Genomic DNA, 24,736 nt, shown 5'->3' with positions numbered 1-24,736 from the left:
CTGAGTAGCTGGGATTACAGGCACGTGCCACCATGCCCAGCTAATTTTTGTATTTTTAGTAGAGACAAGGTTTCACCATGTCGGCCTGGCTAGTCTAGAACTCCTGACCTCAGGTGATCCACCCTCCTCGGCCTCCCAAAGCACCGGGATTACAGACGTGACCCACCGCGCCTGGCCAATATAGACTTTATTATGAGCAGCAGTGTGACTCAGTTGAAAGTAAGAGTTCTGTTCTGGGCTTTCCCATACAGGTGTGAAATGATTGGAACTCAGCTCTGGATTCATTTATTCAGTGGCAGTAGATGGAAAACTATGGTCTACCTGGAGGGAATGAAGGCCTGAACTGGAGTGACCATGGGAACGTGGGTAGGTTATAGAAGGGAAAGCCAATGCAGAGGAGGGCTGACAGGATTCTCCAGGTGTGATGGGATTTTGTCAGCTGGCGTGAGGGAGTGGGAGGATACAAAAATCACACCTAGCTTGGGAACCATGTGAAGGGGATGCTGGTGATGCCATTGACTAAAGTAAGGACGTTGGAGTTTTAGGAAAGAAGGTAATGAATTAGGTTTTGGACTTGTTGAGTTTGTCCAACAAACTGCAGTTTATTTGCACCAGGACTGGAGCTTGGGGAAGTTTGTATTGTACATTTCTAAGTAAATATTAAGTTGACTTTTTTTTTATCTTAATGTCTCAGATGCTTTCTTGGGCTTCATAAGTTGTTACTTAGGGGACTCTGTTAATCATAATGGAGTAAGGCAATAGGTTTACCTTTTCTCTTCTCAGCTGGACCCAAACTCCAGAGAAATTCTTTCCCACCATTGGGCTTAAGGATCCTGAGAGTCATGACAAAGATGATGTTCCAGGAAAATGCCTACTTCTTAAAAGGACTTCTTCCCACCCCAATGAGCTCAAATGTGAACAAAGCAGAAAGTTCTTAATTGTAGTCCAGAGGCATTTCTTATTAGCAGATTCCCTTATTTCCTTTTTGCTCTGAGCCTCAACCTGGCTCCACTTGATCTTTCCTGTCTCAGGCCCATTGTTTGAGTGCAACAGATTAAGTGAGGGCTGCCCCATGTGTTAAAGAGGGGTGTAAGTAGAGAGTCATAGTCAGCATCCCTGGGTTCAGGAGAAAAGCGTATAATGGAAATATGGAAGTGAGGGCCAAATTGGATGGGGCTTGGGGACACACAGCAAGGTTAATAGTAATGGTGGCCAAGAGACTAAGAATTAAGGCAAGGGCTCTTGAGCTCTGGCAGCAGACTTTAAGTCCATGAGCATGGGGCATTATGGAGAAACCTTCTAGTGTATCTTGCCTAGGTAAAAGCAGCTCCTTAAGTGAGAAAATCTGGGTCAGATAATCCCAAAAAGGCCTCAAAAAAGACACGTTCAGCAAGAGAAGGCAGAGTAGTCTCTGCCCAGTCTGTGTGTAATGTATAGTGTTAGTTACTAGCATGCCTAGATACTAACACTATAGATCCTAGATACTAACACTATAGATCCAATCTAGGTTGGATAGCCTTTTCCTTCAGATTTTTGAAGGCGTTCAAATTTTGCTTGCCTGATGTTGTTCACTTGCCTGATGGCTCCAGGTATTGCTGCTGAGGGGTGGGATAGCAATCTGACTACTTGTCCTTTATTTGTGGCCTTTTTTCTCTTTCAGAAGCTTCAGGACAATCTCAATTTGACACGGAAGTGCTTTGCTGTAAATCTTTTATTATTCAGTATACATTCCACCTAATGGACCCTCACTCATATCTCTTAGGCATGGGGAATTTTCTTTTCTTTTTTTTTTTGAGACAGAGTCTTGCTCTGTCACCCAGGCTGGAGTGCAATGGTGCAATCTCGGCTCACTGCAACCTCTACCTCCTGGGTTCAAGCAATTCTTCTGCCTCAGCCTCCCAAGTAGCTGGGATTATAGGCATGTGCCACCACCTCCAGCAAATTTTTGTATTTTTCGTAGATACAGGGTTTCACCATGTTGGCCAGGCTGGTCTCAGGTGATCCGCCCACCTCCACCTCCCAAAGTGCTGGGATTACAGGCATGAGCCACTGTGCCCGGCCTGATGGGGAATTTTCTCACATTATTTCTTTGATAATTTCTTCCATGATATTGTCTTTTCTCTCTTTCTGGAAATCTTGTTAGTCACATGCTGCATCTCCTAGACATTTTTTTCCTCCAAATTTTCATCCCTTTTCCTTTTATTCTGAGGATCTTAGTATTGCCTTCTCTATAAGGCAGTTAATTTTTTTAAGTTGCCTTATAAATGCAATTTATCCCCCTATTGTTATCAGAAGGATGGCCATGGTCCCCCACGAGAGGAGATGGGAATTGGAAAGTTTGATTTGGAAGCATTCTGAATTTTCTCCTCACTTGTAGCTAGTCATCACCCACATGGTTCTAGTTTTCCATGTGATTTGACACAGCTGAGGTTCAGTGGCTCCTTGGATTGCTGAAATGAAATGGAGGCCTTCTTTGCAACCTGAGCTCTTCTAGCTTTCTGTTTCTCTGTGTCTTAGAACAGAAGTTCATGTTTTGGGTCAGTAATGTAAGTAAGAAATTGAAGAAGTGGATGATTACAAATGAATAACCTGTTGTTAGTAGTGTACATAGGGTAGTTTTAGATCTATGTAGATCATGATGATTTGGTTGTGTGGCTTCGGCAGCCAACCACCTAAATTACTTGAATGAAGCTTCTTTCCTGAAAGGAGCTTGGATTCATCTGAATTTCAGAGTACTTTCACTTGAACATCCTGTCAGCATAATTCAAATTTTAAAATGCTTGCTTGGGTATTGCATTTTTTAAATAGAATTTGAGCATTTAACAACATAAACCAAAATAATCTTCTCCTTCCACCTCTCCACTGAACCTGTAGAGAGTCAAGGCCTTGTCTGAGTCCTGTGTTCTTGCCCTCCCTGTGGCTGCTGGTTCTAACCCAACTCCAGCCCCTTAGCAAGTGCTCTCCTCCCTTGAGCCTGTGCTGCTATTACACACCAGGCTCGCCCATTTCCTAGGGTGTCTCTTGCTGCCTTCCATCCCCCTCCACTTCACCCTAACCCTCTTCCTCTTTCTCGCACTCTCTCATTTGGTGTTTCTCAGTGGGGTTTGTGGATGTCCCGCATCAGAACCACCTGGGGTCTGGCCAGGCCGACTGGATCTGAACCTCTGGGGAAGGGGTGGGAGCTGCAGAGGGGTCTGCTTGTTGTTCAAGCCCTCCTGGGGATTCTCTCACTCACCAGAGTTCAAGAGGCAGTGCTCTAATTTTTTTTTTTCTTTTCTTCTTTTAGAGGCTGTGTCTCACCATGTTGCTTAGGCTGCTCTTGAACTCCTGGCCTCAAGCTATTGTCCGGCCTCAGTCTCTGAGTGGTTGGGATTACAGGCAGAACCACTGTGCCTGGCTCACACTGCTCTAATTCCTGATACCCACCCAGCTAAGTTCCTGATTCTGCTTTACACTCTTCGCCCTTTGTTTTAGGGAGTTCATACTCTCCAGCAGGCTTTGTTCTTCTGCTACCCAGAGGCCCCCCTCCAGCTCCCACCTGTTATCTAGCATCCAGCCTTCTATTTGCGGTTATTCCCAGGGAATCTCCTGCATGCTGGGTGTGACCACCCACACTTGTCATCTCTTGGAACAACATCCCCAGGAGGTAGGTATTCTTCTACCAGGTTATTTTGTAAATGAGGTCATAGAGACTAAGAGGGATATATGTATGGTGGTATTTGCTTTGTTAGAGGGAATAATAATGAACGTACATCAAATACTTGGATGAGAGAATGATTCTCGTGAATGTACTATCTTTGTAGACTTGATATGAAACTTGGGTTTGTTGTTCTTTCTTACATTACTTCTACTAGAACCACTGGGAGGCAGGAGAGGGGGAAAGATGATAAATGCTGTGCAAGAGTTCTGCATTAACAATGAGAATAGAAAACCTGTGGGAACCTCCCTCAAAAATGACAGGGCTAACCAGGAGTGCCCTAACTGCGACTTTGCCCCATAGCATTTTTTTTTTTTTTTGAATTGTGTGGTGTTCATTGACTGTTGATTATTACAGAACTGGGTCAGTTGGAGGTCAGGGAGGCAGGGAAGGGGGAAGCTGTGGGCTGAGAGATGAAACAAGCAGTTCTACCAATCCATGTGAAACCTTTAGGGAGAATGTAGGGCTTTAAAAAACACACTTGGGAAATTTTCTTTATAAAATTAGCAGAAGAGTAGATCACTGCCCTGTTTACACTTTGCGTATGCAACAATACAAATGTAGAAAAATAACCTATTATGAGAACGCAGTGACAATAATTGCACATTAAGAGAGTTAGGTCACTGCTGGCCAGATCTGGCTATGATTTGCATCAGTTTTAGTTTTTGTGAAAGGAATGTTTGATCCAACAGAAAATGGGCTTTGAGTGTGCTGGAGCTCCTCTTTCTCCTCTTGCCCCCTCCTCTTCCCAGGTTGAAGATGGATCCGCCCGGGCACTTGTTGCTTCCTCCAAAGGAGCTCCCCATTGCAGCTGGAAGAGAGGCTTGTTTCTCCAGCTGTCTAACCTTTAGTTTTATCTGCCTCTTGTTGACCTCTTAGTTTTATAATGAGTCAGTTTATTTGCTTGTACAAATTGAGTTTTCTTAGAGAGAAATATAACAGAGTTAGAAAGAGGCCAATGTTTTGTTTCCCCTTATGAGGGAGAAGCAGCTATGGGACCGGGCACGGCTGGGGCTGTTCATTCCATGACAGTCCCTGTTGTTGGTTTATTTTAGTACCACGTAGTGAAGTCTTGTGGGCAGAGAAATATTGTCTCCTTTGTCGGAGGTAGAAATATCTGCAGGGTTTACAAGCTAATTACTTCTCGATTCCCTGGGAGTTCTAACAATTTGCTTAGCAACTGGCCTGACCAGTCCCTCCCCCTAGCTGCCCCCCAACATGACTACACTTACTGGTGGGGCTGATGGAGCAGTTTTCGAACTAAACAAGGATTAAGCATTTTGTGAAAATGGTGCCAGTCTTTTCCTCGATGGGACCGGAGCCTGTAACCTAGTCCAACAAAACGAGGGAGAACAAGCCAAAAAAAACCTTTTTAAGAAACAACACAGGCAGTAGGAAATCATACTGGTCAGGGCTTGTTTTCCTGGCGCGGGGCCTCATTCCAACCTGTTGCAATCAGCTCTAGAGTGTCTATAGGGACACCCTGGTGCAGGGGCCCCGCGGAGGAAAGGAACTTTTACATTTCTGTTTGACTGGGCTGCTTGCCAGGGACTAAGTTCAAAGTGCAGTTTCCAGTAATTTGCTGAGACTTCTCTGTGGGTTTGATAGGCCAGGACAGAAGCCTGCAAGCCGAAGTAATATTTCCTGATTTCTGTCATTCCTTAAGAAGAGAAGGAAGGTTGTTGAGGGACTAGGGGTTGGAGACTTTTGTTGGCTCTTAGAGCAGATTGGACCCCCCCCCTTCCCCCTGTTGACCCCAGCCCCTTCTCCTCAATCCCGTCCAGGGCCATTGGCAGCCTGGCACTAGATGGAATCACACGGGCTCCCTCTCAGAGCAAACGTGAGGTATGCATTCCACGAGCCAGCGAAAGCCTGCATTGATTTACTGCATGCTAGCATTATTTGGAGCTATAAAGTTGTCGAGTAATGGCAATATGTTCTTGTTTTCTCATATCTGTAGGATGAAAGTGAACGTTTTTATAATCCTTCCCTCCTCACCACATTTAGTTCCTGGTGTTAAACATGTGGGCTTGATTAAAGGAGAAAAAGAACTACAAAAAGTTAGATTTTTACATTCCTCTCTTACAATGCCTCATTCCCTCAACCATCCCCTTCCCAGAACACTGATGGCAAGGCCCATATTCTTGTCATTTCCTCTTTGTCTCTCCCCTTCTCCCTGCCCTGTGTCTATCAGAGGACTCAATGCATAGTAATTCAAAATGAATCTTTATTAAATGAAGGGGTAGGTAGTGGTGGAATCTCACTTCAAAGAAGGGTTGGGTAGAATGATATCATTTCTGTGTCTGGTAGAGGCTCACAGAATGGTGCTTTATTGATTTTGATTACAACTCCTTTTCTACAGCAAGAAATTGTGTTGCAAAAATGTTTGCTGTGGTCCCCATATCAGTCACTCTTTACATGGAAAGGACTCAGCTGAGCATGAAAGACATTAGGAATTGGGGAGAGAACAGAGAGATAGTGGAGCACAGCTGAACTCTCCAAGATTCTTTAGCCCTGTCATCAAGTTGCAATCACCTTTTATTATGATCACTGACTGCCTCAAACATCCATATACCCAAACCAAAGCAAACCCCAGGAATATACAAAGAGGGTGGGGTAAAAGGGGTAAATAGCCTGTAGGAGTTACTTCCTTCTTCCCCGACAAAGTTCCTTGACCTACTTCCTTAGTTCTCCTGCAATATACTTTTCATTTGCTAATGTGCCTCTGAAAGACTGACTATATGTGCTGCTTTTCCTCTGGCCTGGAAACTGAATTATAGCAATTTAACATTATAACATAATTCTACTGCAATAAAGCAGTTTAGGGCTGGTGGTAGTGATGGAGTGGATGTTGGTGGCAGTGGGAGCAGATAATTTATTAGAAGGGAATTTTTCTGCATCTGTTTAAGAAATGCTAGGATAAAGCCATGTTACTATGAAATCTTATTTAAATATTTTTATTTAGGATTGGAACCATGTGAAACCATCTATATATGTATCTATGTGATGCCAAAACAACCAGTTAAAGGTTTTAAAAAAGGAGACTTTTTCGTTATATGAATTTGTATTACACAAATAATGGTTTATGTACTTAATTGGCTTTTAAAAAATCTACGTGAATGAATTGACTATTTGCTTTTTACAATGTGAAGTTAAAAAACGAGTCTCAGCTAGGTGCAGAGTGAGCCTGTAGTCCCAGCTACTTGGGAGGCTGAGACAGGAGGATTACTGGAGGCTAGGAGTTTGAGGCTGCTATGATTGTTCCTGTGAATAGCTACTGCATGCCAGCTTGGGCAACACAGCAAGAACCTGTCTAAAAAAAGTCTCAAATATTTCAGTAATCTTTAGCTATGAAAAAAAAACTGTGACAAATTGTCTATAAAACCAAGCACCTAGCTGACTCTGTAGGGAGGTTTCAGGGAAAAGGAGAGCAAAGAAAGATGAATTTAAAAATTTTCCTTGGCCGCTGATGGTCCACACCATGGTGTAATGAAATTGGGTAATTTAGATTCTTGAGTAAAGACAATTTTCTCATCATCAGACAGGTCTCTTGAGGAAGGACATGGATTTCCCAACATATATCTGACTACTACACATCTCTGTTCAAAAGAATACAGACATCTATCTGCAAAAGATCGTGGCCTTAAAATTGGTTTAAAGCATGTATTACTTCCTGCCAGTTCCTGCATGTGCTCGTGATTGGGGGATAAGATTAACTGCATCCTGCCTCCTATATCTATAATGTTAGGCATTTGACATTTATGGAGATAACATTGGCAGCTTCATCTGTTCATAAGGCATCCTAAAGGTCCATCATATTATAATTTGCAATATCCATGGCGCCCAAAACTCTGAAATTTCATCTTGTGTGTGGGAGCAAGCCCTTGTGCAGTGAATAAACTACCCAGCCACCTTAGTGGTCACACCTCAGCATGACTGTTGTTCTTCAGACATCCTGATAGATGCAGCCAGTACTCTGCTGGAGTGATCAACATTTGGTTCCTTTGTGAAAAGTGACCTCTAAACAAAGTCACTCGACACTTTCTTTGATGGAAATGACAAATGAAGGCCTATATGAAAGTTCTTAGTGAGAAAATATTTTTACACACTTTTAAATTCTGTGTTTTAAATTTCATTAATTTATTAACAGGCCTAAGGCTGGGCACAGTGGCTCATACCTGTAATCCCAGTGCTTTGGGGAGGTCAAAGCGGGAGGATTGCTTGAGCCCAGGAGGTTGAGACCAGCTTGGGCAATATAGTGAGACTCCATCTCTGCAAAAAATAAGATGTAGCCAGGCATGGTGGCGAGTGCCCGTAGTTTCAGCTACTTGAGAAGCTGAGGTGGGAGGATTGCTTGAGCCTAGAGTTCAAGGTTGCAGTGAGCTATGATTGCGCGGCTGCTGCACTCCAGCCTGGGTAACAGAGTGAGACTCTGTCACTAAAAAAAAAAAAAAAAAGCCTACAGGGTCACCTACACCTAGACTTTTCAAATATACTTTCCTATAAGGAAGAGGATGTTATGCGATAGTGATATTTGAGAATTTGAAAATTTTTATGTTACATGAACTGCTTGGGGTCATACATTCAGTTTTTCTTTTTTGTTACGCTTAGGATATCATGGACCATATTTTTGAAACTATCATGTTGTAAAAAAATTAATAAATATTTTGATCTTTTTTTGGATAAGGACTATCACAGACCTTTAACATTTAAATGATCAGTATTGAAGTGAGTGACATAAACAGTATATTTACAGTAGTGCAAAGCTACATGCAGTGGGTATGTAAATGAATGGGTGTGTCTTGATTAGAAAAACTCAGAAATGAAAAGCATTAGGAGCCAATTATTTGTATTACTAAAGCATTTTCTCTCTGCAGCAGAGGGCTGGCTGCAGGTTATGCTTCGGGTGTGGGTGGCATTTCTTTAGTTCTTTGTTCTGCCAAATCAGTACTGACCACTCCCAAGCAGCCCTTCATTTTTACCCCATATCCAACTCTTCTTTTTCTGTTGGGCTCCTTTCTTCCAATTCAGTGATCTCAAAGCCAGGCTAACAACTGGGTGGGAAGAAGGAGGGAACCAAAATGAAATAAATGCCTTCCCTGTTTTACATACATGATCTCTTTTCACCTTCATAAACCCATCTGAAGTGAGGTACTGATAACACTCCATTTTGCAGATGAAGCTCAGGAATATTAGGTAACTTGCTCTAAGCCACACAGCAAGAATGTAGAGGGATTTACACGCAGGTTTGTGCAGCTATGAGGACGGATCTCTTGCTCCTTCCCTGCAGCCTCCAACTAGGGGGAATTTAGCCTGTTTGTGATTTGGTGAAGGTCATTTTGTTGCCTTGTCCCTTATCCTCTTAAGGATTGACAACATTGCTTCATTTTTAGTGACTTTCCCTGATACATTGAAAAATATGTTTGAATTAAGGACTATATCTATGGCATAAAGCAAGGAACATCTGATTACTTTTTCTCCTGTGACTATGAATGCTAGAGGTCCAGGATCACGCAGTAAATGCACTTCCAGCAAAACTTTTTAATGACTGTCACCTTATTCTTTATTTTCAAAATAGTCCTCAGATATTTTAGTCAAAAAGCTATAAATGTAGGCTATAACTAAATTTATCACTATGCTCTTTGTGAAAATTTTTCAATTCAAAGTTTCATCCTCCTCCCCATCCTCAATAAATTTAATACGCCCATTACTTACTAACTGGGGATAGAAATAGCAAGTCATTATGATGTCTGTATTAACATCCAAAACACACTGGGTTTCTTCCAGGATTTCCATATCTATTATTCTTAAAACATATAACTTTTAAAACGCAAATGGTTTTCCCAAGCCAATTGTCTAATCACAGATATAAATTTCACTCCATTAAGGAAAGGAAACCAGGCAGTATGACTAAAGTTAGGAATATGATCAAATTTCAAGGGAGAAAAAACAAAGATTAGGTGTGGAATTCTTTCTATTGCTTTTGCTTGTGAAACATGGTTAAAATAAAACCCTGCCTTCCTGCACACAAAAAGCGTGCAGACCTTTAAAGTGAGAGGTTAGATTTAGATATGGATGCTGTCATCCCCTCTCTCTGGATTTGCAGGGTATTCTGCAGGGAAGCCAGGTCTGAGTGCTGCCTCCTTGCTTTTCCTTAGAATGGGTGGAGGGGTCGGGAGACTGGTGAGAGCCAGACAGACGCCTCTCCTGTCTCTTTCTTAGGGTGGTTAGAAGTTATTCAGTCGCATTTTCTCCCATGAAATACCTGTTGCGTATTTACGAGTCCTTGAAATAATGACAGTCCCCTAGAACTGGTGATAACCAGGCAGGTCTATAAACAAGGAAAGGGGATGTGATGGGAAAGTCTAACTCCATAGGCTGTGGATGATAGATTCTGTGGAATTCTTTTGATGGCTACTCCTGAAAATACTTCAGCCCCTCAAGGGTTTTGTTTTTAATGTTTATCAAGATTTTTCTTTATAGGAGTCCCTTTCAACTTCTTAGACTTGCTTCCTTGCTGTTTTCTAAAAATTAAATGTGATCAACTATCTTTAAGAAATGTTAACTCTTCCACTATCTGTACTAAGAACATGAGACAAGACCATTCTCTACCCCCCCGACTTATCAACAAGCAGCAAGCACATACATTTCTTTGAGAGTGTTCAGTGAGATGCACATTCTTGATTTCATAGGCATATATATATATATAAAAGTATAGAAAATGAGATTTACCTTGTAGCTGATATACATTTATGTTGAATTTGAAATAAGTCAGTACGGTTATTGAGAAGGAAGAATCTTTTCAAGTTCTCTTAGTGTCATAGAAGGAAGACAAAAAAAGTTTATTTAAAAATATCTGTATTTCTGGCCAGGCGCCATGGCTCATACTTGTAATCCTAGCACTCTGGGAGGCTGAAGCGGGTGGATTGCCTGAGTTCAGGAGTTTGAGACCAGCCTGGTGAACGTGGTGAAACCGCGTCTCTTCTAAAATACAAAAAATTAATGGAGGGTGGTGGCACGTGCCTGTAGTCCCAGCTACTTGGGAGACTGAGGCAAGAGAACCACTTGAGCCTAGGAGGTGGAGGTTGCAGTGAGCTGAGATTGTGCCACTGCATTCCAGCCTGGGCAACAGAACAAGACTCTGTGTCCAAAAAGAAAAAGAAATAATAATAAAATCTGTATTTTTATTGTTGGTAGAAATGAGAATTATTAAGCCTTTTGGAAAGCAAAGTAACAATAATTATTAAAAACTAAAAAAAATATATCCTTTCAACCTAGCAATCTCATATTTGGAGGTCTGTATCATATTAAAAATATCTATAGTTATTACCAAGTGGCTGCCTATATTGCATTACCCTATTTTAACTCTCTGTATATGATTTACCATTATCTCCTATTTTTCATATTCTTCATTTATTCCCTCATTTGTTGATTGATTCATTCATTTATTGTCTTCCCACCTGAATGTGAGCTCTGTGAAAACAAGGACCTCATCTGTCTCATTCATCACTGGAACTCCAGCATCCAGAGTAGTCCCTGGCACTGATGAGGCATTCAGTAAATATTAGTTGAATGAAAGAAATAAAAACACCCATAGATCAGGATGTATGACCAAGGATATTTATTGCAGCAGTATTATGGTGGCAAAAATCCAGAATCAAAGAGAATGTCCATTAGTGAGGCGCTGATTAGGACCTCCACCACTACTGGGCTAAGCAGTGTGTCACAGTGGTTAATGGGACGGCTTTAGCGTCAGATGTCTGGGCTTTAATCCATTTCGGTGTTCATCTTAAACATACAACGAATGGTCCTGGGAAAGGTGTTTATCCCCTGTGTCTTAGTTTTCTCATCTATAAAACGAGGACAATAATGACACCAATCTCATAAGGTTTTGTGAGAATCAAATGAAATGATATAGGTAACATATGTGGGAACAGTGCCTGGCACATTGTAACTCAATAAATAATAGTTATTCTTACTTCATGAAATAATAAAGAGAATGACTTAAAAATCACTTGGAGGCATTTTCATGGTGCCTAACTTAGCGGCCAACACACAATGCAAAGCACATGTAATGCATGTTGCTTTTGTAAATCTGACAATGATAATAAAATAATCTTATATATATGTATATGATTACTGTGTTTATAAGAGCATAAAATTATGGAAGATATATATTAGGCATATCAGTCTGGGCATGGGAGGAGAGTTTGCAGCAAATCTCATGTCTGTTACCTCAATCTTCTCCTGTTTTAGAAAGATGAACTCAAATCTGAGCAATTATATGAACCAAAGGTGCTGTAAACATAGGCAAATGGACCACAAAATTCTTGAAAATTGGAGAGAAGGGAATATAAATACCTATATCCACAGATGATTCAGCCATAGGAGACAATATGGACCCCAAATCTAGAAAAAGTTTTAAAATACCACTTTACGGCTGGGAGAGGTGGCTCACACCTGTAATCCCAGCACTTTGGCAGGCCGAGGCCGGTGGATCACCTGAGTTCACGAGTTCGAGGCCACCCTGGCCAACATGGTGAAACCCCATCTCTACTAAAAATACAAAAAAATTAGCTGGGGGTGGTGGCAGCTACCTGTAATCCCAGCTACTCAGGAGGCTGAGGCAGGAGAATCGCTTGAACCTGGGAGGCAGAAGTTGCAGTGAGCCGAGATTGTGCCATTGCACTCCAGCCTGGGCAACAAGAGTGAAACTCCATCTCAAAAAAAAAATAAATAAATAAAAAAATAAAATACCACTTTACTCATGTCAAAGCATTGTTCAAAAACCCCTATGCCATATCACTTATAAAGTCGAAATTCTTTAGGTTGGTCTTCAAGAGTCTCAATACCTGTGCTGACTCTCCCACAATTTCTTTAAACTAGCTCTGCCTTGGCAGTGTAGACCTCCCATTGTCAACTAAAAATCTATCTTCACCTTTGTTCATGCCTTTCTCCCTCCTTTTTTGGAATCTTACTCATCTCTTAATCCTTGGCTTAAGTCTGTCTCCTCTGAAAGGATGTTTGAATCACCCTAGTCCTCAGGGATTTCTTTACCTACATGCCTGTGTTCTACTAAATATATCATTATGGATGGACGCTGTGCTTGGTCACTTAGCACTTATCGTGTGCTCTCTTCAACAGCCATTCATCTCCGTATGCAAATTTTCCTCCTTTCTTTAACTGGGAGACTTCTTGAGGATGAGGCTCATGACTTTTCCTTCCTTGAATTTCCACAGCTCCCGACATGTTCCTTAGATATAGCTGGCATGCAGTGAATATTTGTTGATGGATAGATATTTATAGCTGTTTTCTTGAAAACTGGAAGTATATAGTTATCCCATGATTAATGGATGGGTTAGAGCCCTTTAGTAGAAACCAATTTATTTGCATACAAGCTTATCTATCTAGATAAGAATGCTCTGCCTAAATATGGAAAAAACTTCAAGAGCATTTCAAATCCTCAAAAATGTGTGTGCACTCAGTGATATGAATCCACATTTGCCATAAGCAGGATGAATGAAAAATGAAACTAAATGAGATATTTACATTTTTGAGAACTGGAGACAGTGAAATATTAATCAAGTTCATAGTAGTTAACACTTACTTGACTTTTATTATAAGCTATCTAAATACTTTATATATATTAACTCATTTAATCCTTAAAAAACCTTTAATTTTTAAAAAATTTAAAAAATTAGGCCGGGTGCGGTGGCTCACGCCTGTAATCCCAGCACTTTGGGAGGCCAAGGCAGGCGGATCACGAGGTCAGGAGATCGAGACCATCCTGGCTAACACGGTGAAACCCCGTCTCTATTAAAAATACAAAAAATTAGCCGGGCGAGGTGGCAGGCGCCTGTAGTCCCAGCTACTCGGGAGGCTGAAGCAGGAGAATGGCGTGAACCTGGGAGGCGGAGCCTGTGGTGAGCAGAGATCACGCCACTGCACTCCAACCTGGGTGACAGCGAGACTCCGTCTCAAAAAAAAAAAAAAAATATTAGCCCACATTCAATGACCTATCTATTTTTAAAATGTTTTTGAGATAGGGTCTCACTCTGTCACCCAGGTTGGTGTGCAGTGGCACAGTCATGACTCACTTCAGCCTTGACCTTCTGGGCCCAACTGATCTTCCTACCTCAGCTTCCCAAGTAGCTGGTACCACAGGTGTATGCCACCATGCCTAGCTTATTACATTTTCTCTTTTGTAGAGACTTGGTTTCCCTATGTTGCCCAGGCTGGTCTCCAAATCCTGAGCTCAACTTATCCTCCCACCTCAGCCTCCCAAAGCATAGGGATTACAGGTGTGAGCCACTGTGCCTGGCCATAGAGACACTATTATTAATTCCATTTCACACAGGGTGAAGCACAACTGACCTAGCTCCTACTTGTACCTATGAGTTTCTTTAAGCTGTTTAATTGAAATACAAATAATTTGATGATTTCTGATTTGTAATTTAACCTATATAACTACATCTGCACAAAGGCCAAAACCCATACATCCAAGTGTTTTGTAAATGAAAGACTAGGATTCTGCTCAAGGTGAGATTTAAAACTAATGAACTCGGTTTAAAGAAAAATTAATAAACATCACCCCCCAAAAGTTTTCTGCAGACATCTTCTAAAGAAACTATTTATATTTGATCTGAGAATTCTGTTACTGCCTTTCTTTTAGAATGTTTTAAAAAGTCAATCTGTGCTTCTTAAAATAAATTCAGTCTCCCTTATTAATAGTTACGTCTGGTTTTAAACCAGAGACAGCTTTATTGTGCATTTCATTTAAATGATCTTCTCTGTGAGTTTGATTTTACCCTCAAAGGCTGAAGACTTAGCCGTTAGCAAAAGGTGCTCTAAAGAATTTTCTAATAGTCTCTAGAGAGAATTTTAAGACAAGAGTTCCAAAAATGTTGTCAACATTATGTTATCTAAATTCTGGGAAGACCAAGCGATTCTTCAAGGTCATACAGCGATTCAGGAACAAAGACAGTAGAAGAATCTAGCTAGGGCTTTTGACTCCTGTCCACTCTGTTTTCTGCTAACCTACACAACCACTAGAGGTCTCAGCGAGATACTTATGGGCTGCCCCCTAAAGGTGGTGGTAAGAGAAGAAATCCAGCCGTCTCATGGGAAGTGCAGATAAGAATGTGACATTGACCTGAAGCCTCTGCTGGGAGCAGCAGAGAGTGTCAAAATGTTGAGCATTGAAAGACTGACCAGTCTTTGTAGTCTTATTTAGCTGTTGTGTGTGAGAGAAGGAAGTTGTTGGATTTATATTGTGCTCCTCATTGAGAAGTAATAATGATTTCTCATGAGCCGGTCTTATGGGTTTGAATGCCCAGAAATTCTAAGTCAGGGTTTCAACCAATTTTGTGGACGCTGAACACTATAATAGCTAGCATTTAAGTGTCTACTATATGTCAGGAATTGTTTTAAGTACCTTACTTATATTACTTCACTTAACCTTCATAACAACCCATTGAAGTAATGACTTTGTATCCCTCCTATTTTATAGATAGGGAAGCTGAGTTACAGAGAGGTTACATGACTTGCTTTAATTTGCTCAAGGTTATATGGCTATTAAATGGTTGAATTGGGATTCAAACCCAGGCAGTTTGGCTTCAAAGCCTAATCAATTAAAAATTTATTATTAGTAATAAAAATTTCAAACATACATAAAGGTAGGAGAATAGTGTAATGGACCTCCCCATTTACCCATCTCCCACACTGACAGCAGTCATTAACTCATGGCCAATCTTATTTTATCTATATTTCTACCTACTTCCCTGGTTGCCCAGCCCCTTTCCTGGATTATTACACACACACACACACACACACACACACACACACACACACTCCTTTTTTTTGTTGTTATTTCAATAGTTTTTGGGCTACAGGTAGTTTTTGGTTACATGAGTAAGTTATTTAGTGGCAATTTCTGAGATTTTGGTGCACCTGTCACCCGGGCTGTGAACACTGTACCCAATTTGTAGTCTTTTATCACTCATCTCTGTCCCACTCTTGCCCTCAAGTCTCCAGAATCCGTTATATCTTTCTTATGCCTTTGCATCCTCATAGCTTAGCTCCCATTTATAAGTGAGGACATACGATATTTGGTTTTCCATTCCTGAGTTACTTCACTTAGAATAATGGTCTCCAACTCCATCCAGGTTGCTGTGAATGCCATTATTTCATTCATTTTTTATGGCTGAGTAGTATTCCATTATCTATCTATTATCTATCTATCTATCTATCTATCTATCTATCTATCTATCATCTATCTATCTATCATCTCACATTCTATTTATCCACTGGGTGGTTGATGGGCATTTAGACTAGTTCCATATTTTTGTAATTGCAAATTGTGCTGCTATAAACATGAGAGTGCGAGTGTCTTTTCCGTATAATGACTTCTTTTCTTCTAGGCAGATACCCAGTAGTGGGATTGAGGGATCAAATGGTAGTTCTACTTTTAGGTCTTTAAGGAATCTCCGTACTGTTTTCCATAGTGGTTACATTAGTTTACATTCCCACCAGCAGTGTAAAAGTGTTCCCATTTCATCACATTCACACCAACATCTATTATTTTTTGATTTTTAAATTATGGCCATTCTTGCAGGAGTAGGATGGTATCTCATTGTGGTTTTAATTTGGATTTTCCTGATAATTGGTGATGTTAAACATTTTTTCATATGTTTGTTGGCCATTTATATATCTTCTTTTGAGAAATGTCTAGTCTTAACCTTTGCCCACTTTTTGATGGGATTATTTGTTTTTTTTTCTTGCTGCAGATTCTGGATATTAGTCCTTTGTCAGCTTCATAGTTTACAAATATTTTCTCCCATTCTGTGGGTTGTGTGTTTACTCTGCTCATTATTTACCTTGCTATGCCGAAGCTTTTCAGTTTAATTAGGTCCCAATTATTTATTTTTGTTTTTGTTGCATTTGGCTTTTGGGTTCTGGGTCATGAACTCTTTGCCTAAGCTAGTGTGTAGAATAGCTTTTCCAATGTTGTCTTCTAGAATTTTTACAGTTTCAGGTCTTAGATTCAAGTCTTTGGTCCATCTTGAGTTGATTTTTGTATAAGGCAAGAGGTGAGGATTCAGTTTCCTTCTTCTGCTTGTGGCTTGCCAATTATGTCAACACCATTTGTTCAATAGGGTGTCCTTTCCCCACTTTATGTTTTTGTTTGCTTTGTCAAAGATCAGTTGACTGTAAGTATTTGGCTTTATTTCTGGGTTCTCTATTCTATTCCATTGGTCTATGTGTCTATTTTTATACCAGTACCATGCTGTTTTGGTAACTATAGCCTTGTAGTATAGTTTGAAGTTGGGTAAAGTGATGCCTCCAGATTTGTTCTTTTTGCTTAGTATTGCTTTGGCTATGTGGGCTTTTTTGTTGTTGTTGTTCTATATGAATTTTAGAATTGTTTTTTCTAGTTCTGTGAATGATGATGATGGTATTTTGATGGGAATTGTATTGAATCTGTAGATTGCTTTTGTCAGTATGGCCATTTTCACAATATTGATTCTACTCATCCATGAGCATGGGATGTGTTTCCATTTGTTTATGTCATCGGTAATTTCTTTCACCAGTGTTTTGAAGACTTCCTCATAGAGATCTTTTACCTCTTTGGTTAGATATATTCCTAAGTATTTTATTTTATTTTATTTTGCAGCTGTTGTAAAATGAATTGAGTTCTTGATTTGTTTCTCAGCTTGCTTGTTATTGGTGTATAGCAGTGCTACTTATTTGTGTACATTGATTTTGTATCCTGAAACTTACTAAATTCATTAATCAGATCTAGGACCTTTTTGGGTGAGTCTTTAGAGTATTCTAGGTATGCAATCATATCATTGGCGAACAGTGACAGTTTGACTTCCTCTTTAGTGGTTTGCGTGCCCTTTATTTCTTTCTCTTGTCTGATTGATCTGGGTAGGACTTCCAGTACTATGTTGAATAGAAGTGGTGAAAGTGGGCATTGTTGTCTTGTTCCAGTTCTCAGGGGGAGTGCTTTCAACATTTCCCCATTCAGTATAATGTTGGCTGTGGGTTTGTCATAGATGACTTTTATTACCTTGAGGTATCTCCCTTCTATGCCAATTTTGCTGAGAGTTTTAATCATAATGGGGTGCTCGATTTTGTCAAATGCTTTTTCTGCATCTATTGACATGATCATATTATTTTTGTTTTAAATTGTTTATGTGATGTATCACATTTATTGACTTGCATGTGTTAAACCATCCCTGCATTCCTGGTATGAAACCCACTTGATCATGGTGTATTATCTTTTTGATATGCTGTTGGATTCAGTTAGCAGGTATTTTGTTGAGGATTTTTATATTTATGTTCATCAGGAATATTAGTCTGTAGTTTTCTTTTTGTTATGTCGTTTCCTCACAACACACAGATATTCTGTCATATTATTCATAAATATTTCTGTAAATATTGCTAAAAAGACTTAAAAAGAATCACACTCTTCTTCATAGAATGCACATAATATCTGTTTTTCTCCATTTTGTGACATTAGTAGCTTTGATGATTATTATCTAGATTAGTGGTATTCCATTTTATCATTTCTTCTTCATTTATTTGCTGGAATACTTTCTATTATATTAGCTGTTTGATTATCCTGAGGGACAGTTTGCATACAGAAGGCCAGATGGATGCTAGATCTGTATTGACCCCCAACTCCCTTTTTTAAAACTAGTGTCAGTGAGTTGGTTTCTTAACATCAGCCAAGTCAATCACTTAATTTTTAAATGTCATAATGAAGTTATGAATGTTTAAACCTATTTGAATTCATTCGATGCATCTTTTAAAAAATCCATGCTCAAATTGTCTCCAAGAAGCCAGTGGGAGCCTCTTCAAGTTAGGCTTATAAATCTTTCAGTCATCTTCAATAGCTCTCTAATTTTCTGGTATGACAGGATGTTCTAGGCTCATCTTGTTCATTTCTGGCCCTAAACCAGAAATTAGCTATTTTTCAAAGGAGCTTGAGTTTCCTTATGGGAAATGGTATTTTTTAGAAACCACAACCTAGATATGATGACTGCTCATTGATACTGAATTGGTTTATGTTTGAGCCTTCCTCCGTTCTTTTCTCACTTCCTCTGTTCCTTCCTCTCTTCCTTCTTTTTCTTTCATTTTAAAGAGAAAATAAATGATGAGTTCTTCTGGAGAATAACTTACTTGTTTTATCTTTCTGTATAAATTTGTGTCTAATTAATAATAGTTTTAGAATAATATAAAATATTATTAAAATGCAATTGTAAAACAACAGTTTGAATTTATTTTGCAGTTCTTTTCATCTTTAGAGTATATACCAATAGGGATGTAGAAATCATTGTCTTTTAAAGTCACTTGAAAAAAATAGATAGTTAAATTTATTTGCTTCATTTTGCTTTAGAGTTGTAGTTATTTTAGATTTATTTAATTTTGTTTTTAAAAATTTATTTTTTAGAATTGACAAGTAAAAATTGTATATATTTATGGTGTACAATATGATGTATATATATATATACACACACATATATATGTATATGCATTGTGGAATGACTAAGCGATTTTAAATAAGCATTACTTCACATACTTAGTTTTTGTGGTGAGAACACTTAAAATCTAATTTTAGTAATTTTAAAATATACAATATGTTGTTATTAGCTGTAGTCACCATGACATACAATAGATCTCTTGAACTTATTCCTTCTAAGTGAAATTTTGTTTCCTTTGATCAGCATCTCCCCAATTTCTCCACCCCTCGGCCTCTCCTGTTTATATGACTGATTTTTTACACTCTACATGTAAGTGAGGTCATGTAGTATTTGTCTTTCTGTGCCTGGTTTATTTCATTTATCATAATGTCCTCCAGGTTCATCTATGTTGTTGCAAATGAGAAAATTTTCTTTTTTTATAAGGCTGAATTGTATTCCATTGTGTACACATACCATATTTTCTTTTTTTTTTTTTTTTTGAGACGGAGTCTTGCTCTGTCACCCAGGCTGGAGTGCAGTGGCACCATCTCAGCTCACTGCAAGCTCCGCCTCCCAGGTTCACACCATTCTCCTGCCTCAGCCTCCCAAGTAGCTGGGACTACAGGCGCCCACCACCATGCCTGGCTGATTTTTTGTATTTTTAGTAGAGATGGGGTTTAACCGTGTTGGCCAGGCTGGTCTCGATCTCCTGACCTCATGATCCACCTGCCTCGGCCTCCCAAAGTGCTGGGATTACAGACGTGAGCCACCGCATCCAGCCACACATACCATATTTTCTTTAGCCATTCACTCTTTGATGGACACTTAGCATGATTCCATGTCTTGGCTATTGTGAATAATACCGTAATGAACAGGGGGTGAAGACATCTCTTTGATATACTGATTTCATGTTGTTTAGATATATACCCCAGTGGTGGCTTGTTGGATCATATGGTAGCTCTATTTTTAATTTTTTGAGGGACCTCCATACTGTGTATGTATAATGGCTATATTTATTTATATTCCCAACAGCAGTACAAAATGGTTCCCTTTTCTCCACATCGTCACCAACACTTAATCTTTCATCATTTTGATAATAGCCTTACTTTTGTTTTAAAGTTATATAAAACAAAGTATATTCAGAGAAGTTGACCTCCAATCTCCCCTCTCCCATAGGTAATTTTTAAAAACTTCATGGTTTATCTTTCAATTTTATTTTACAGGAGCAAATATGTATAGATACTTGCATCTCATTCACATCTACTTTCTTAGATAAATGTAAGTTTACTATATACATTTTCCTCCACCTTATTTTTTTTAACTATACAATTTATCTCAGCATTCACTGCTTAGCAGCAGGTGCAGCTACCTCTTATCCCTTTTAAGTTGCGTAGTTTATTCAGCCAGTCCCCAAGTGATGGACATTTGAGCTGTTTCAAGTCTCACTTAAAGATTTCTGTATATACTGATCAAAGCCTAAAGACATTTACATTGGATAAAAGTCTAATTCCAGCAAAGGGGCAAAATTAGATAAAATGATTTCTACAGTTTGGGTTGTATTCTCTTATTCATCATAGCATGTATAAAATAAGAGAATCTTCTTTGTTCAATAATACCAGGCTTAGGGAAACAATAGTAGGAGAATCAAGGCTATGTGGTTTTTAAACTATCCAGTTGGTTCTTAGTCCTGAATACTCAGATTGGTGTGTTTCCCTGACCTTAACTTTTCATGTGTAGATGGTAATGTGCTAGGAGTAGCTAAATTTTCAAAAGCTTGTATGCTTTTGAAATCCACAAATTCAACCAAATGCAGATTAATGTATTTCCAAAAAAAGACCCAATAAAAAATACAAAACATAATACAAATTTTTTTTTTTTTTTTTTTTTTTTTGAGACGGAGTCTCACTCTATCGCCCAGGCTAGAGTGCAGTGGCGCGATCTCGGCTCACTGCAAGCTCCGCCTCCCGGGTTCACGCCATTCTCCTGCCTCAGCCTCTCCGAGTAGCTGGGACTACAGGCGCCCGCCACCGCGCCCGGCTAATTTTTTGTATTTTTAGTAGAGACGGGGTTTCACCGTGGTCTCGATCTCCTGACCTCGTGATCCGCCCGCCTCGGCCTCCCAAAGTGCTGGGATTACAAGCGTGAGCCACCGCGCCCGGCCAACATAATACAAATTTTAAAAAATATGCCTAACAACAATTTACATAGCATTTACATTGTATTAAGTATTGTAAGTAATCTAGAGATGATTTAAATTATATGGAACAATGGAACAGAACAGAACCCAGAAGAAAAGCCATACCCCTACAGCCATCTGTTCTTCGACAAAGTTGACAAATATAAGCGATGGGGAAAGGACTCCGTGTTCAATAAATGGTGCTGGGATAGCTGGCTAGCCATATGCAGAAGAATGAAACTGGACCGCTAATTTTCACCATATACAAAAGTTAACTCAAGATGGATTAAATATTTAAATGTAAGCCCTCAAACTATAAGAATCTTAGAAGCAAACCTAGGAAACACCATTCTGGACACTGGCCTTGGGAAAGAATTTATGACTAAGTCCTCAAATGCAATCGCAACAAAACCGAAAATTGACAGCTTCTGCACAGCAAAATAAACTATCAATAGAATAAATAGACAACCTACAGAATGGGAGAAAATATTTGCAAACAATGCGTCTGACAAAAGTCTGCTATCCAGAATCTGTAAGGAACTTAAATAATGGGACAAGCAAAAACCAAAGAATCCCATGAAAAAGTATGCAAAAGACATGAACAGAGGACACACAAATGGCCAACAAACATGAAAAAATGTTCCACATCCTGAATTATCAGAGAAATGCAAATCAAAACCACAATGAGATACCATCTCATATGTCAAAACAGCAATTATTAAAAAGTCAAAAAATAACAGATGCTGGCGAGGCTGTGGAGAAAAGGGAGCATTTATACCCCGTTGAATGGGAATGTAAATTAGTTCAGCCACTGTGAAAAGAAGTTTGGAGATTTCTCAGAGAACTTAAAATAGAACTACCATTTGACCCAGCAATCCCGTTACTGGGTATATATATTTAAAAAAATTGTTTTACCAAAAAGACACAGGCACTCATATATTCATTGCAGCACCATTCACAATAGCAAAAACATGGAATCAACGTAGGTGCCCATCAGCAGTGGACTGGATAAAGAAAATACAGTACATATACACTGTGGAATACTACGCAACCATAAAAAAGAACAAAATCATGTTCTTTGCAGCAACATGCAGCTGGAGCCCATTACCTCAAGCAATTGAATGCAGGAAGAGAAAACCAAATACCACATATTCTTATTTAAGTAGAAGGCTAAACATTGGGTAAACATGAACATAAAGATGGCAATAATATATATTGGGGACTCCTAGAGGGAGGAGGCAGGGAGAGAGGCAAGGGTTGAAAAACCATTGACTACTATGTTCACTACCTGGGTGATGGCATCATTTGTACCCCAAACCTCAGCATTACCATTTGGGATCATTTGTACCCCAAACCTCACCAATATACCCATGTAACAAACCTGCCCAGGTACCCCCTGAATCTAAAATAATAGTTGCAATTATAAAAAAAAAAGTACATCTAAGGATGTGCATATGTAATGTAAAAATACTGCCTCATTTTACATAAGAGACTTGGGCAGATTTTGGTTATCTGTTGGGGTCCTGGAACCAATTCCCCACAGATACGTAGGGAGGACTGTATTATTCTTGGCCCCTCTGTTTATTTATCTATTATCTTTTAAATATTTATATATTTAAATATTTATTATCTTTTTAATAAAAATGTCTTTATTATCTTTTTTTAATTTTTATTATTATTATACTTTAAGTTTTAGGGTACATGTGCACAATGTGCAGGTTTGTTACATATGTATACATGTGCCATGTTGGTGTGCTGCACCCATTAACTCGTCATTTAGCATTAGGTATATCTCCTAATGCTATCCCTCCCCCCTCCCCCAACCCCACAACAGTCCCTGGAGTGTGATGGTCTTCTTCCTGTGTCCATGTGTTCTGATTGTTCAGTTCCCACCTATGAGTGAGAACATGCAGTGTTTGGTTTTTTGTCCTTGCAATAGTTTGCTGAGAATGATGGTTTCCAGTTTCATCCATGTCCCTACAAAGGACATGAACTCATCATTTTTTATGGCTGCATTGTATTCCATGGTGTATATGTGCCACATTTTCTTAATCCAGTCTATCATTGTTGGACATTTGGGTTGGTTCCAAGTCTTTGCTATTGTGAATAGTGCCACAATAAACATACGTGTTCATGTGTCTTTGTAGCAGCATGATTTATAATCCTTTGGGTATATACCCAGCAATGGGATGGCTGGATCAAATGGTATTTCTAGTTCTAGATCCCTGAGGAATCGCCACACTGACTTCCACAATGGTTGAACTAGTTTACAGTCCCAGCAACAGTGTCAAAGTGTTCCTATTTCTTCACATCCTCTCCAGCACCTGTTGTTTCCTGACTTTTTAATGATGGCCATTCTAACTGGTGTCAGATGGTATCTCATTGTGGTTTTGATTTGCATTTCTCTGATGGCCAGTGATGATGAGCATTTTTTCATGTGTTTTTTGGCTGCATAAATGTCGTCTTTTGAGAAGTGTCTGTTCATGTCCTTTGCCCACTTTTAGATGGGGTTGTTTGTTTTTTTCTTGTAAATTTGTTTGAGTTCATTGTAGATTCTAGATATTAGACCTTTGTCAGATGAGTAGATTGTGAAAATTTTCTCCCATTTTGTAGGTTGTCTGTTCACTCTGATGGTAGTTTCTTTTGCTGTGCAGAAGCTCTTTAGTTTAATTAGATCCCATTTGTCAATTTTGGCTTTTGTTGCCATTGCTTTTGGTGTTTTAGACATGAAGTCCTTGCCCACGCCTATGTCCTGAATGGTATTGCCTAGGTTTTCTTGTAGGGTTTTTATGGTTTTAGATCTAACATGTAAATCTTTAATCCATCTTGAACTAATTTTTGTATAAGGTGTAAGGAAGGGATCCAGTTTCAGCTTTCTACATATGGCTAGCCAGTCTTCCCAGCACCATTTATTAAATAGGGAATCCTTTCCCCATTTCTTGTTTTTGTCAGGTTTGTCAAAGATCAGATGGTTGTAGATATGTGGCATTATTTCTGAGGGCTTTGTTCTGTTCCATTGATCTATATCTCTGTTTTGGTACTGGTACCATGCTGTTTTGGTTACTGTAGCCTTGTAGTATAGTTTGAAGTCAGGTAGCATGATGCCTCCAGCTTTGTTCTTTTGGCTTAGGATTGACTTGGCGATATGGGCTCTTTTTTGGTTCCATATGAACTTTAAAGTAGTTTTTTCCAATTCTGTGAAGAAAGTCATTGTAGCTTGATGGGGATGGCATTGAATCTATAAATTACCTTGGGCAGTATGGCCATTTTCACAATATTGATTCTTCCAACCCATGAGCATGGAATGTTCTTCCATTTGTTTGTATACTCTTTTATTTCATTGAGCAGTGGTTTGTAGTTCTCCTTGAAGAGGTCCTTCACATCTCTTGTAAGTTG

The 24,736-nt window shown here is 39.3% G+C and overlaps 1 long non-coding RNA gene across 1 annotated transcript in view; it reads left to right on the top strand.

Annotated features, from left to right (window-relative positions):
- The first annotated feature begins 3,545 nt into the window (after positions 1–3,545).
- The window catches only part of LOC134736467 (uncharacterized), a 166,635-nt gene continuing 145,444 nt past the window's right edge, over positions 3,546–24,736 (top strand). The window contains exon 1 of the long non-coding RNA XR_010120485.1: positions 3,546–3,646. This is a non-coding gene — a long non-coding RNA (uncharacterized lncRNA). The remainder of the gene's footprint in view (positions 3,647–24,736) is intronic.

Source organism: Symphalangus syndactylus, chromosome 4 (assembly GCF_028878055.3).
Source record: "Symphalangus syndactylus isolate Jambi chromosome 4, NHGRI_mSymSyn1-v2.1_pri, whole genome shotgun sequence".
NCBI lineage: Eukaryota > Metazoa > Chordata > Mammalia > Primates > Hylobatidae > Symphalangus > Symphalangus syndactylus.
This window is presented reverse-complemented; position numbering and strand designations above follow the sequence as displayed.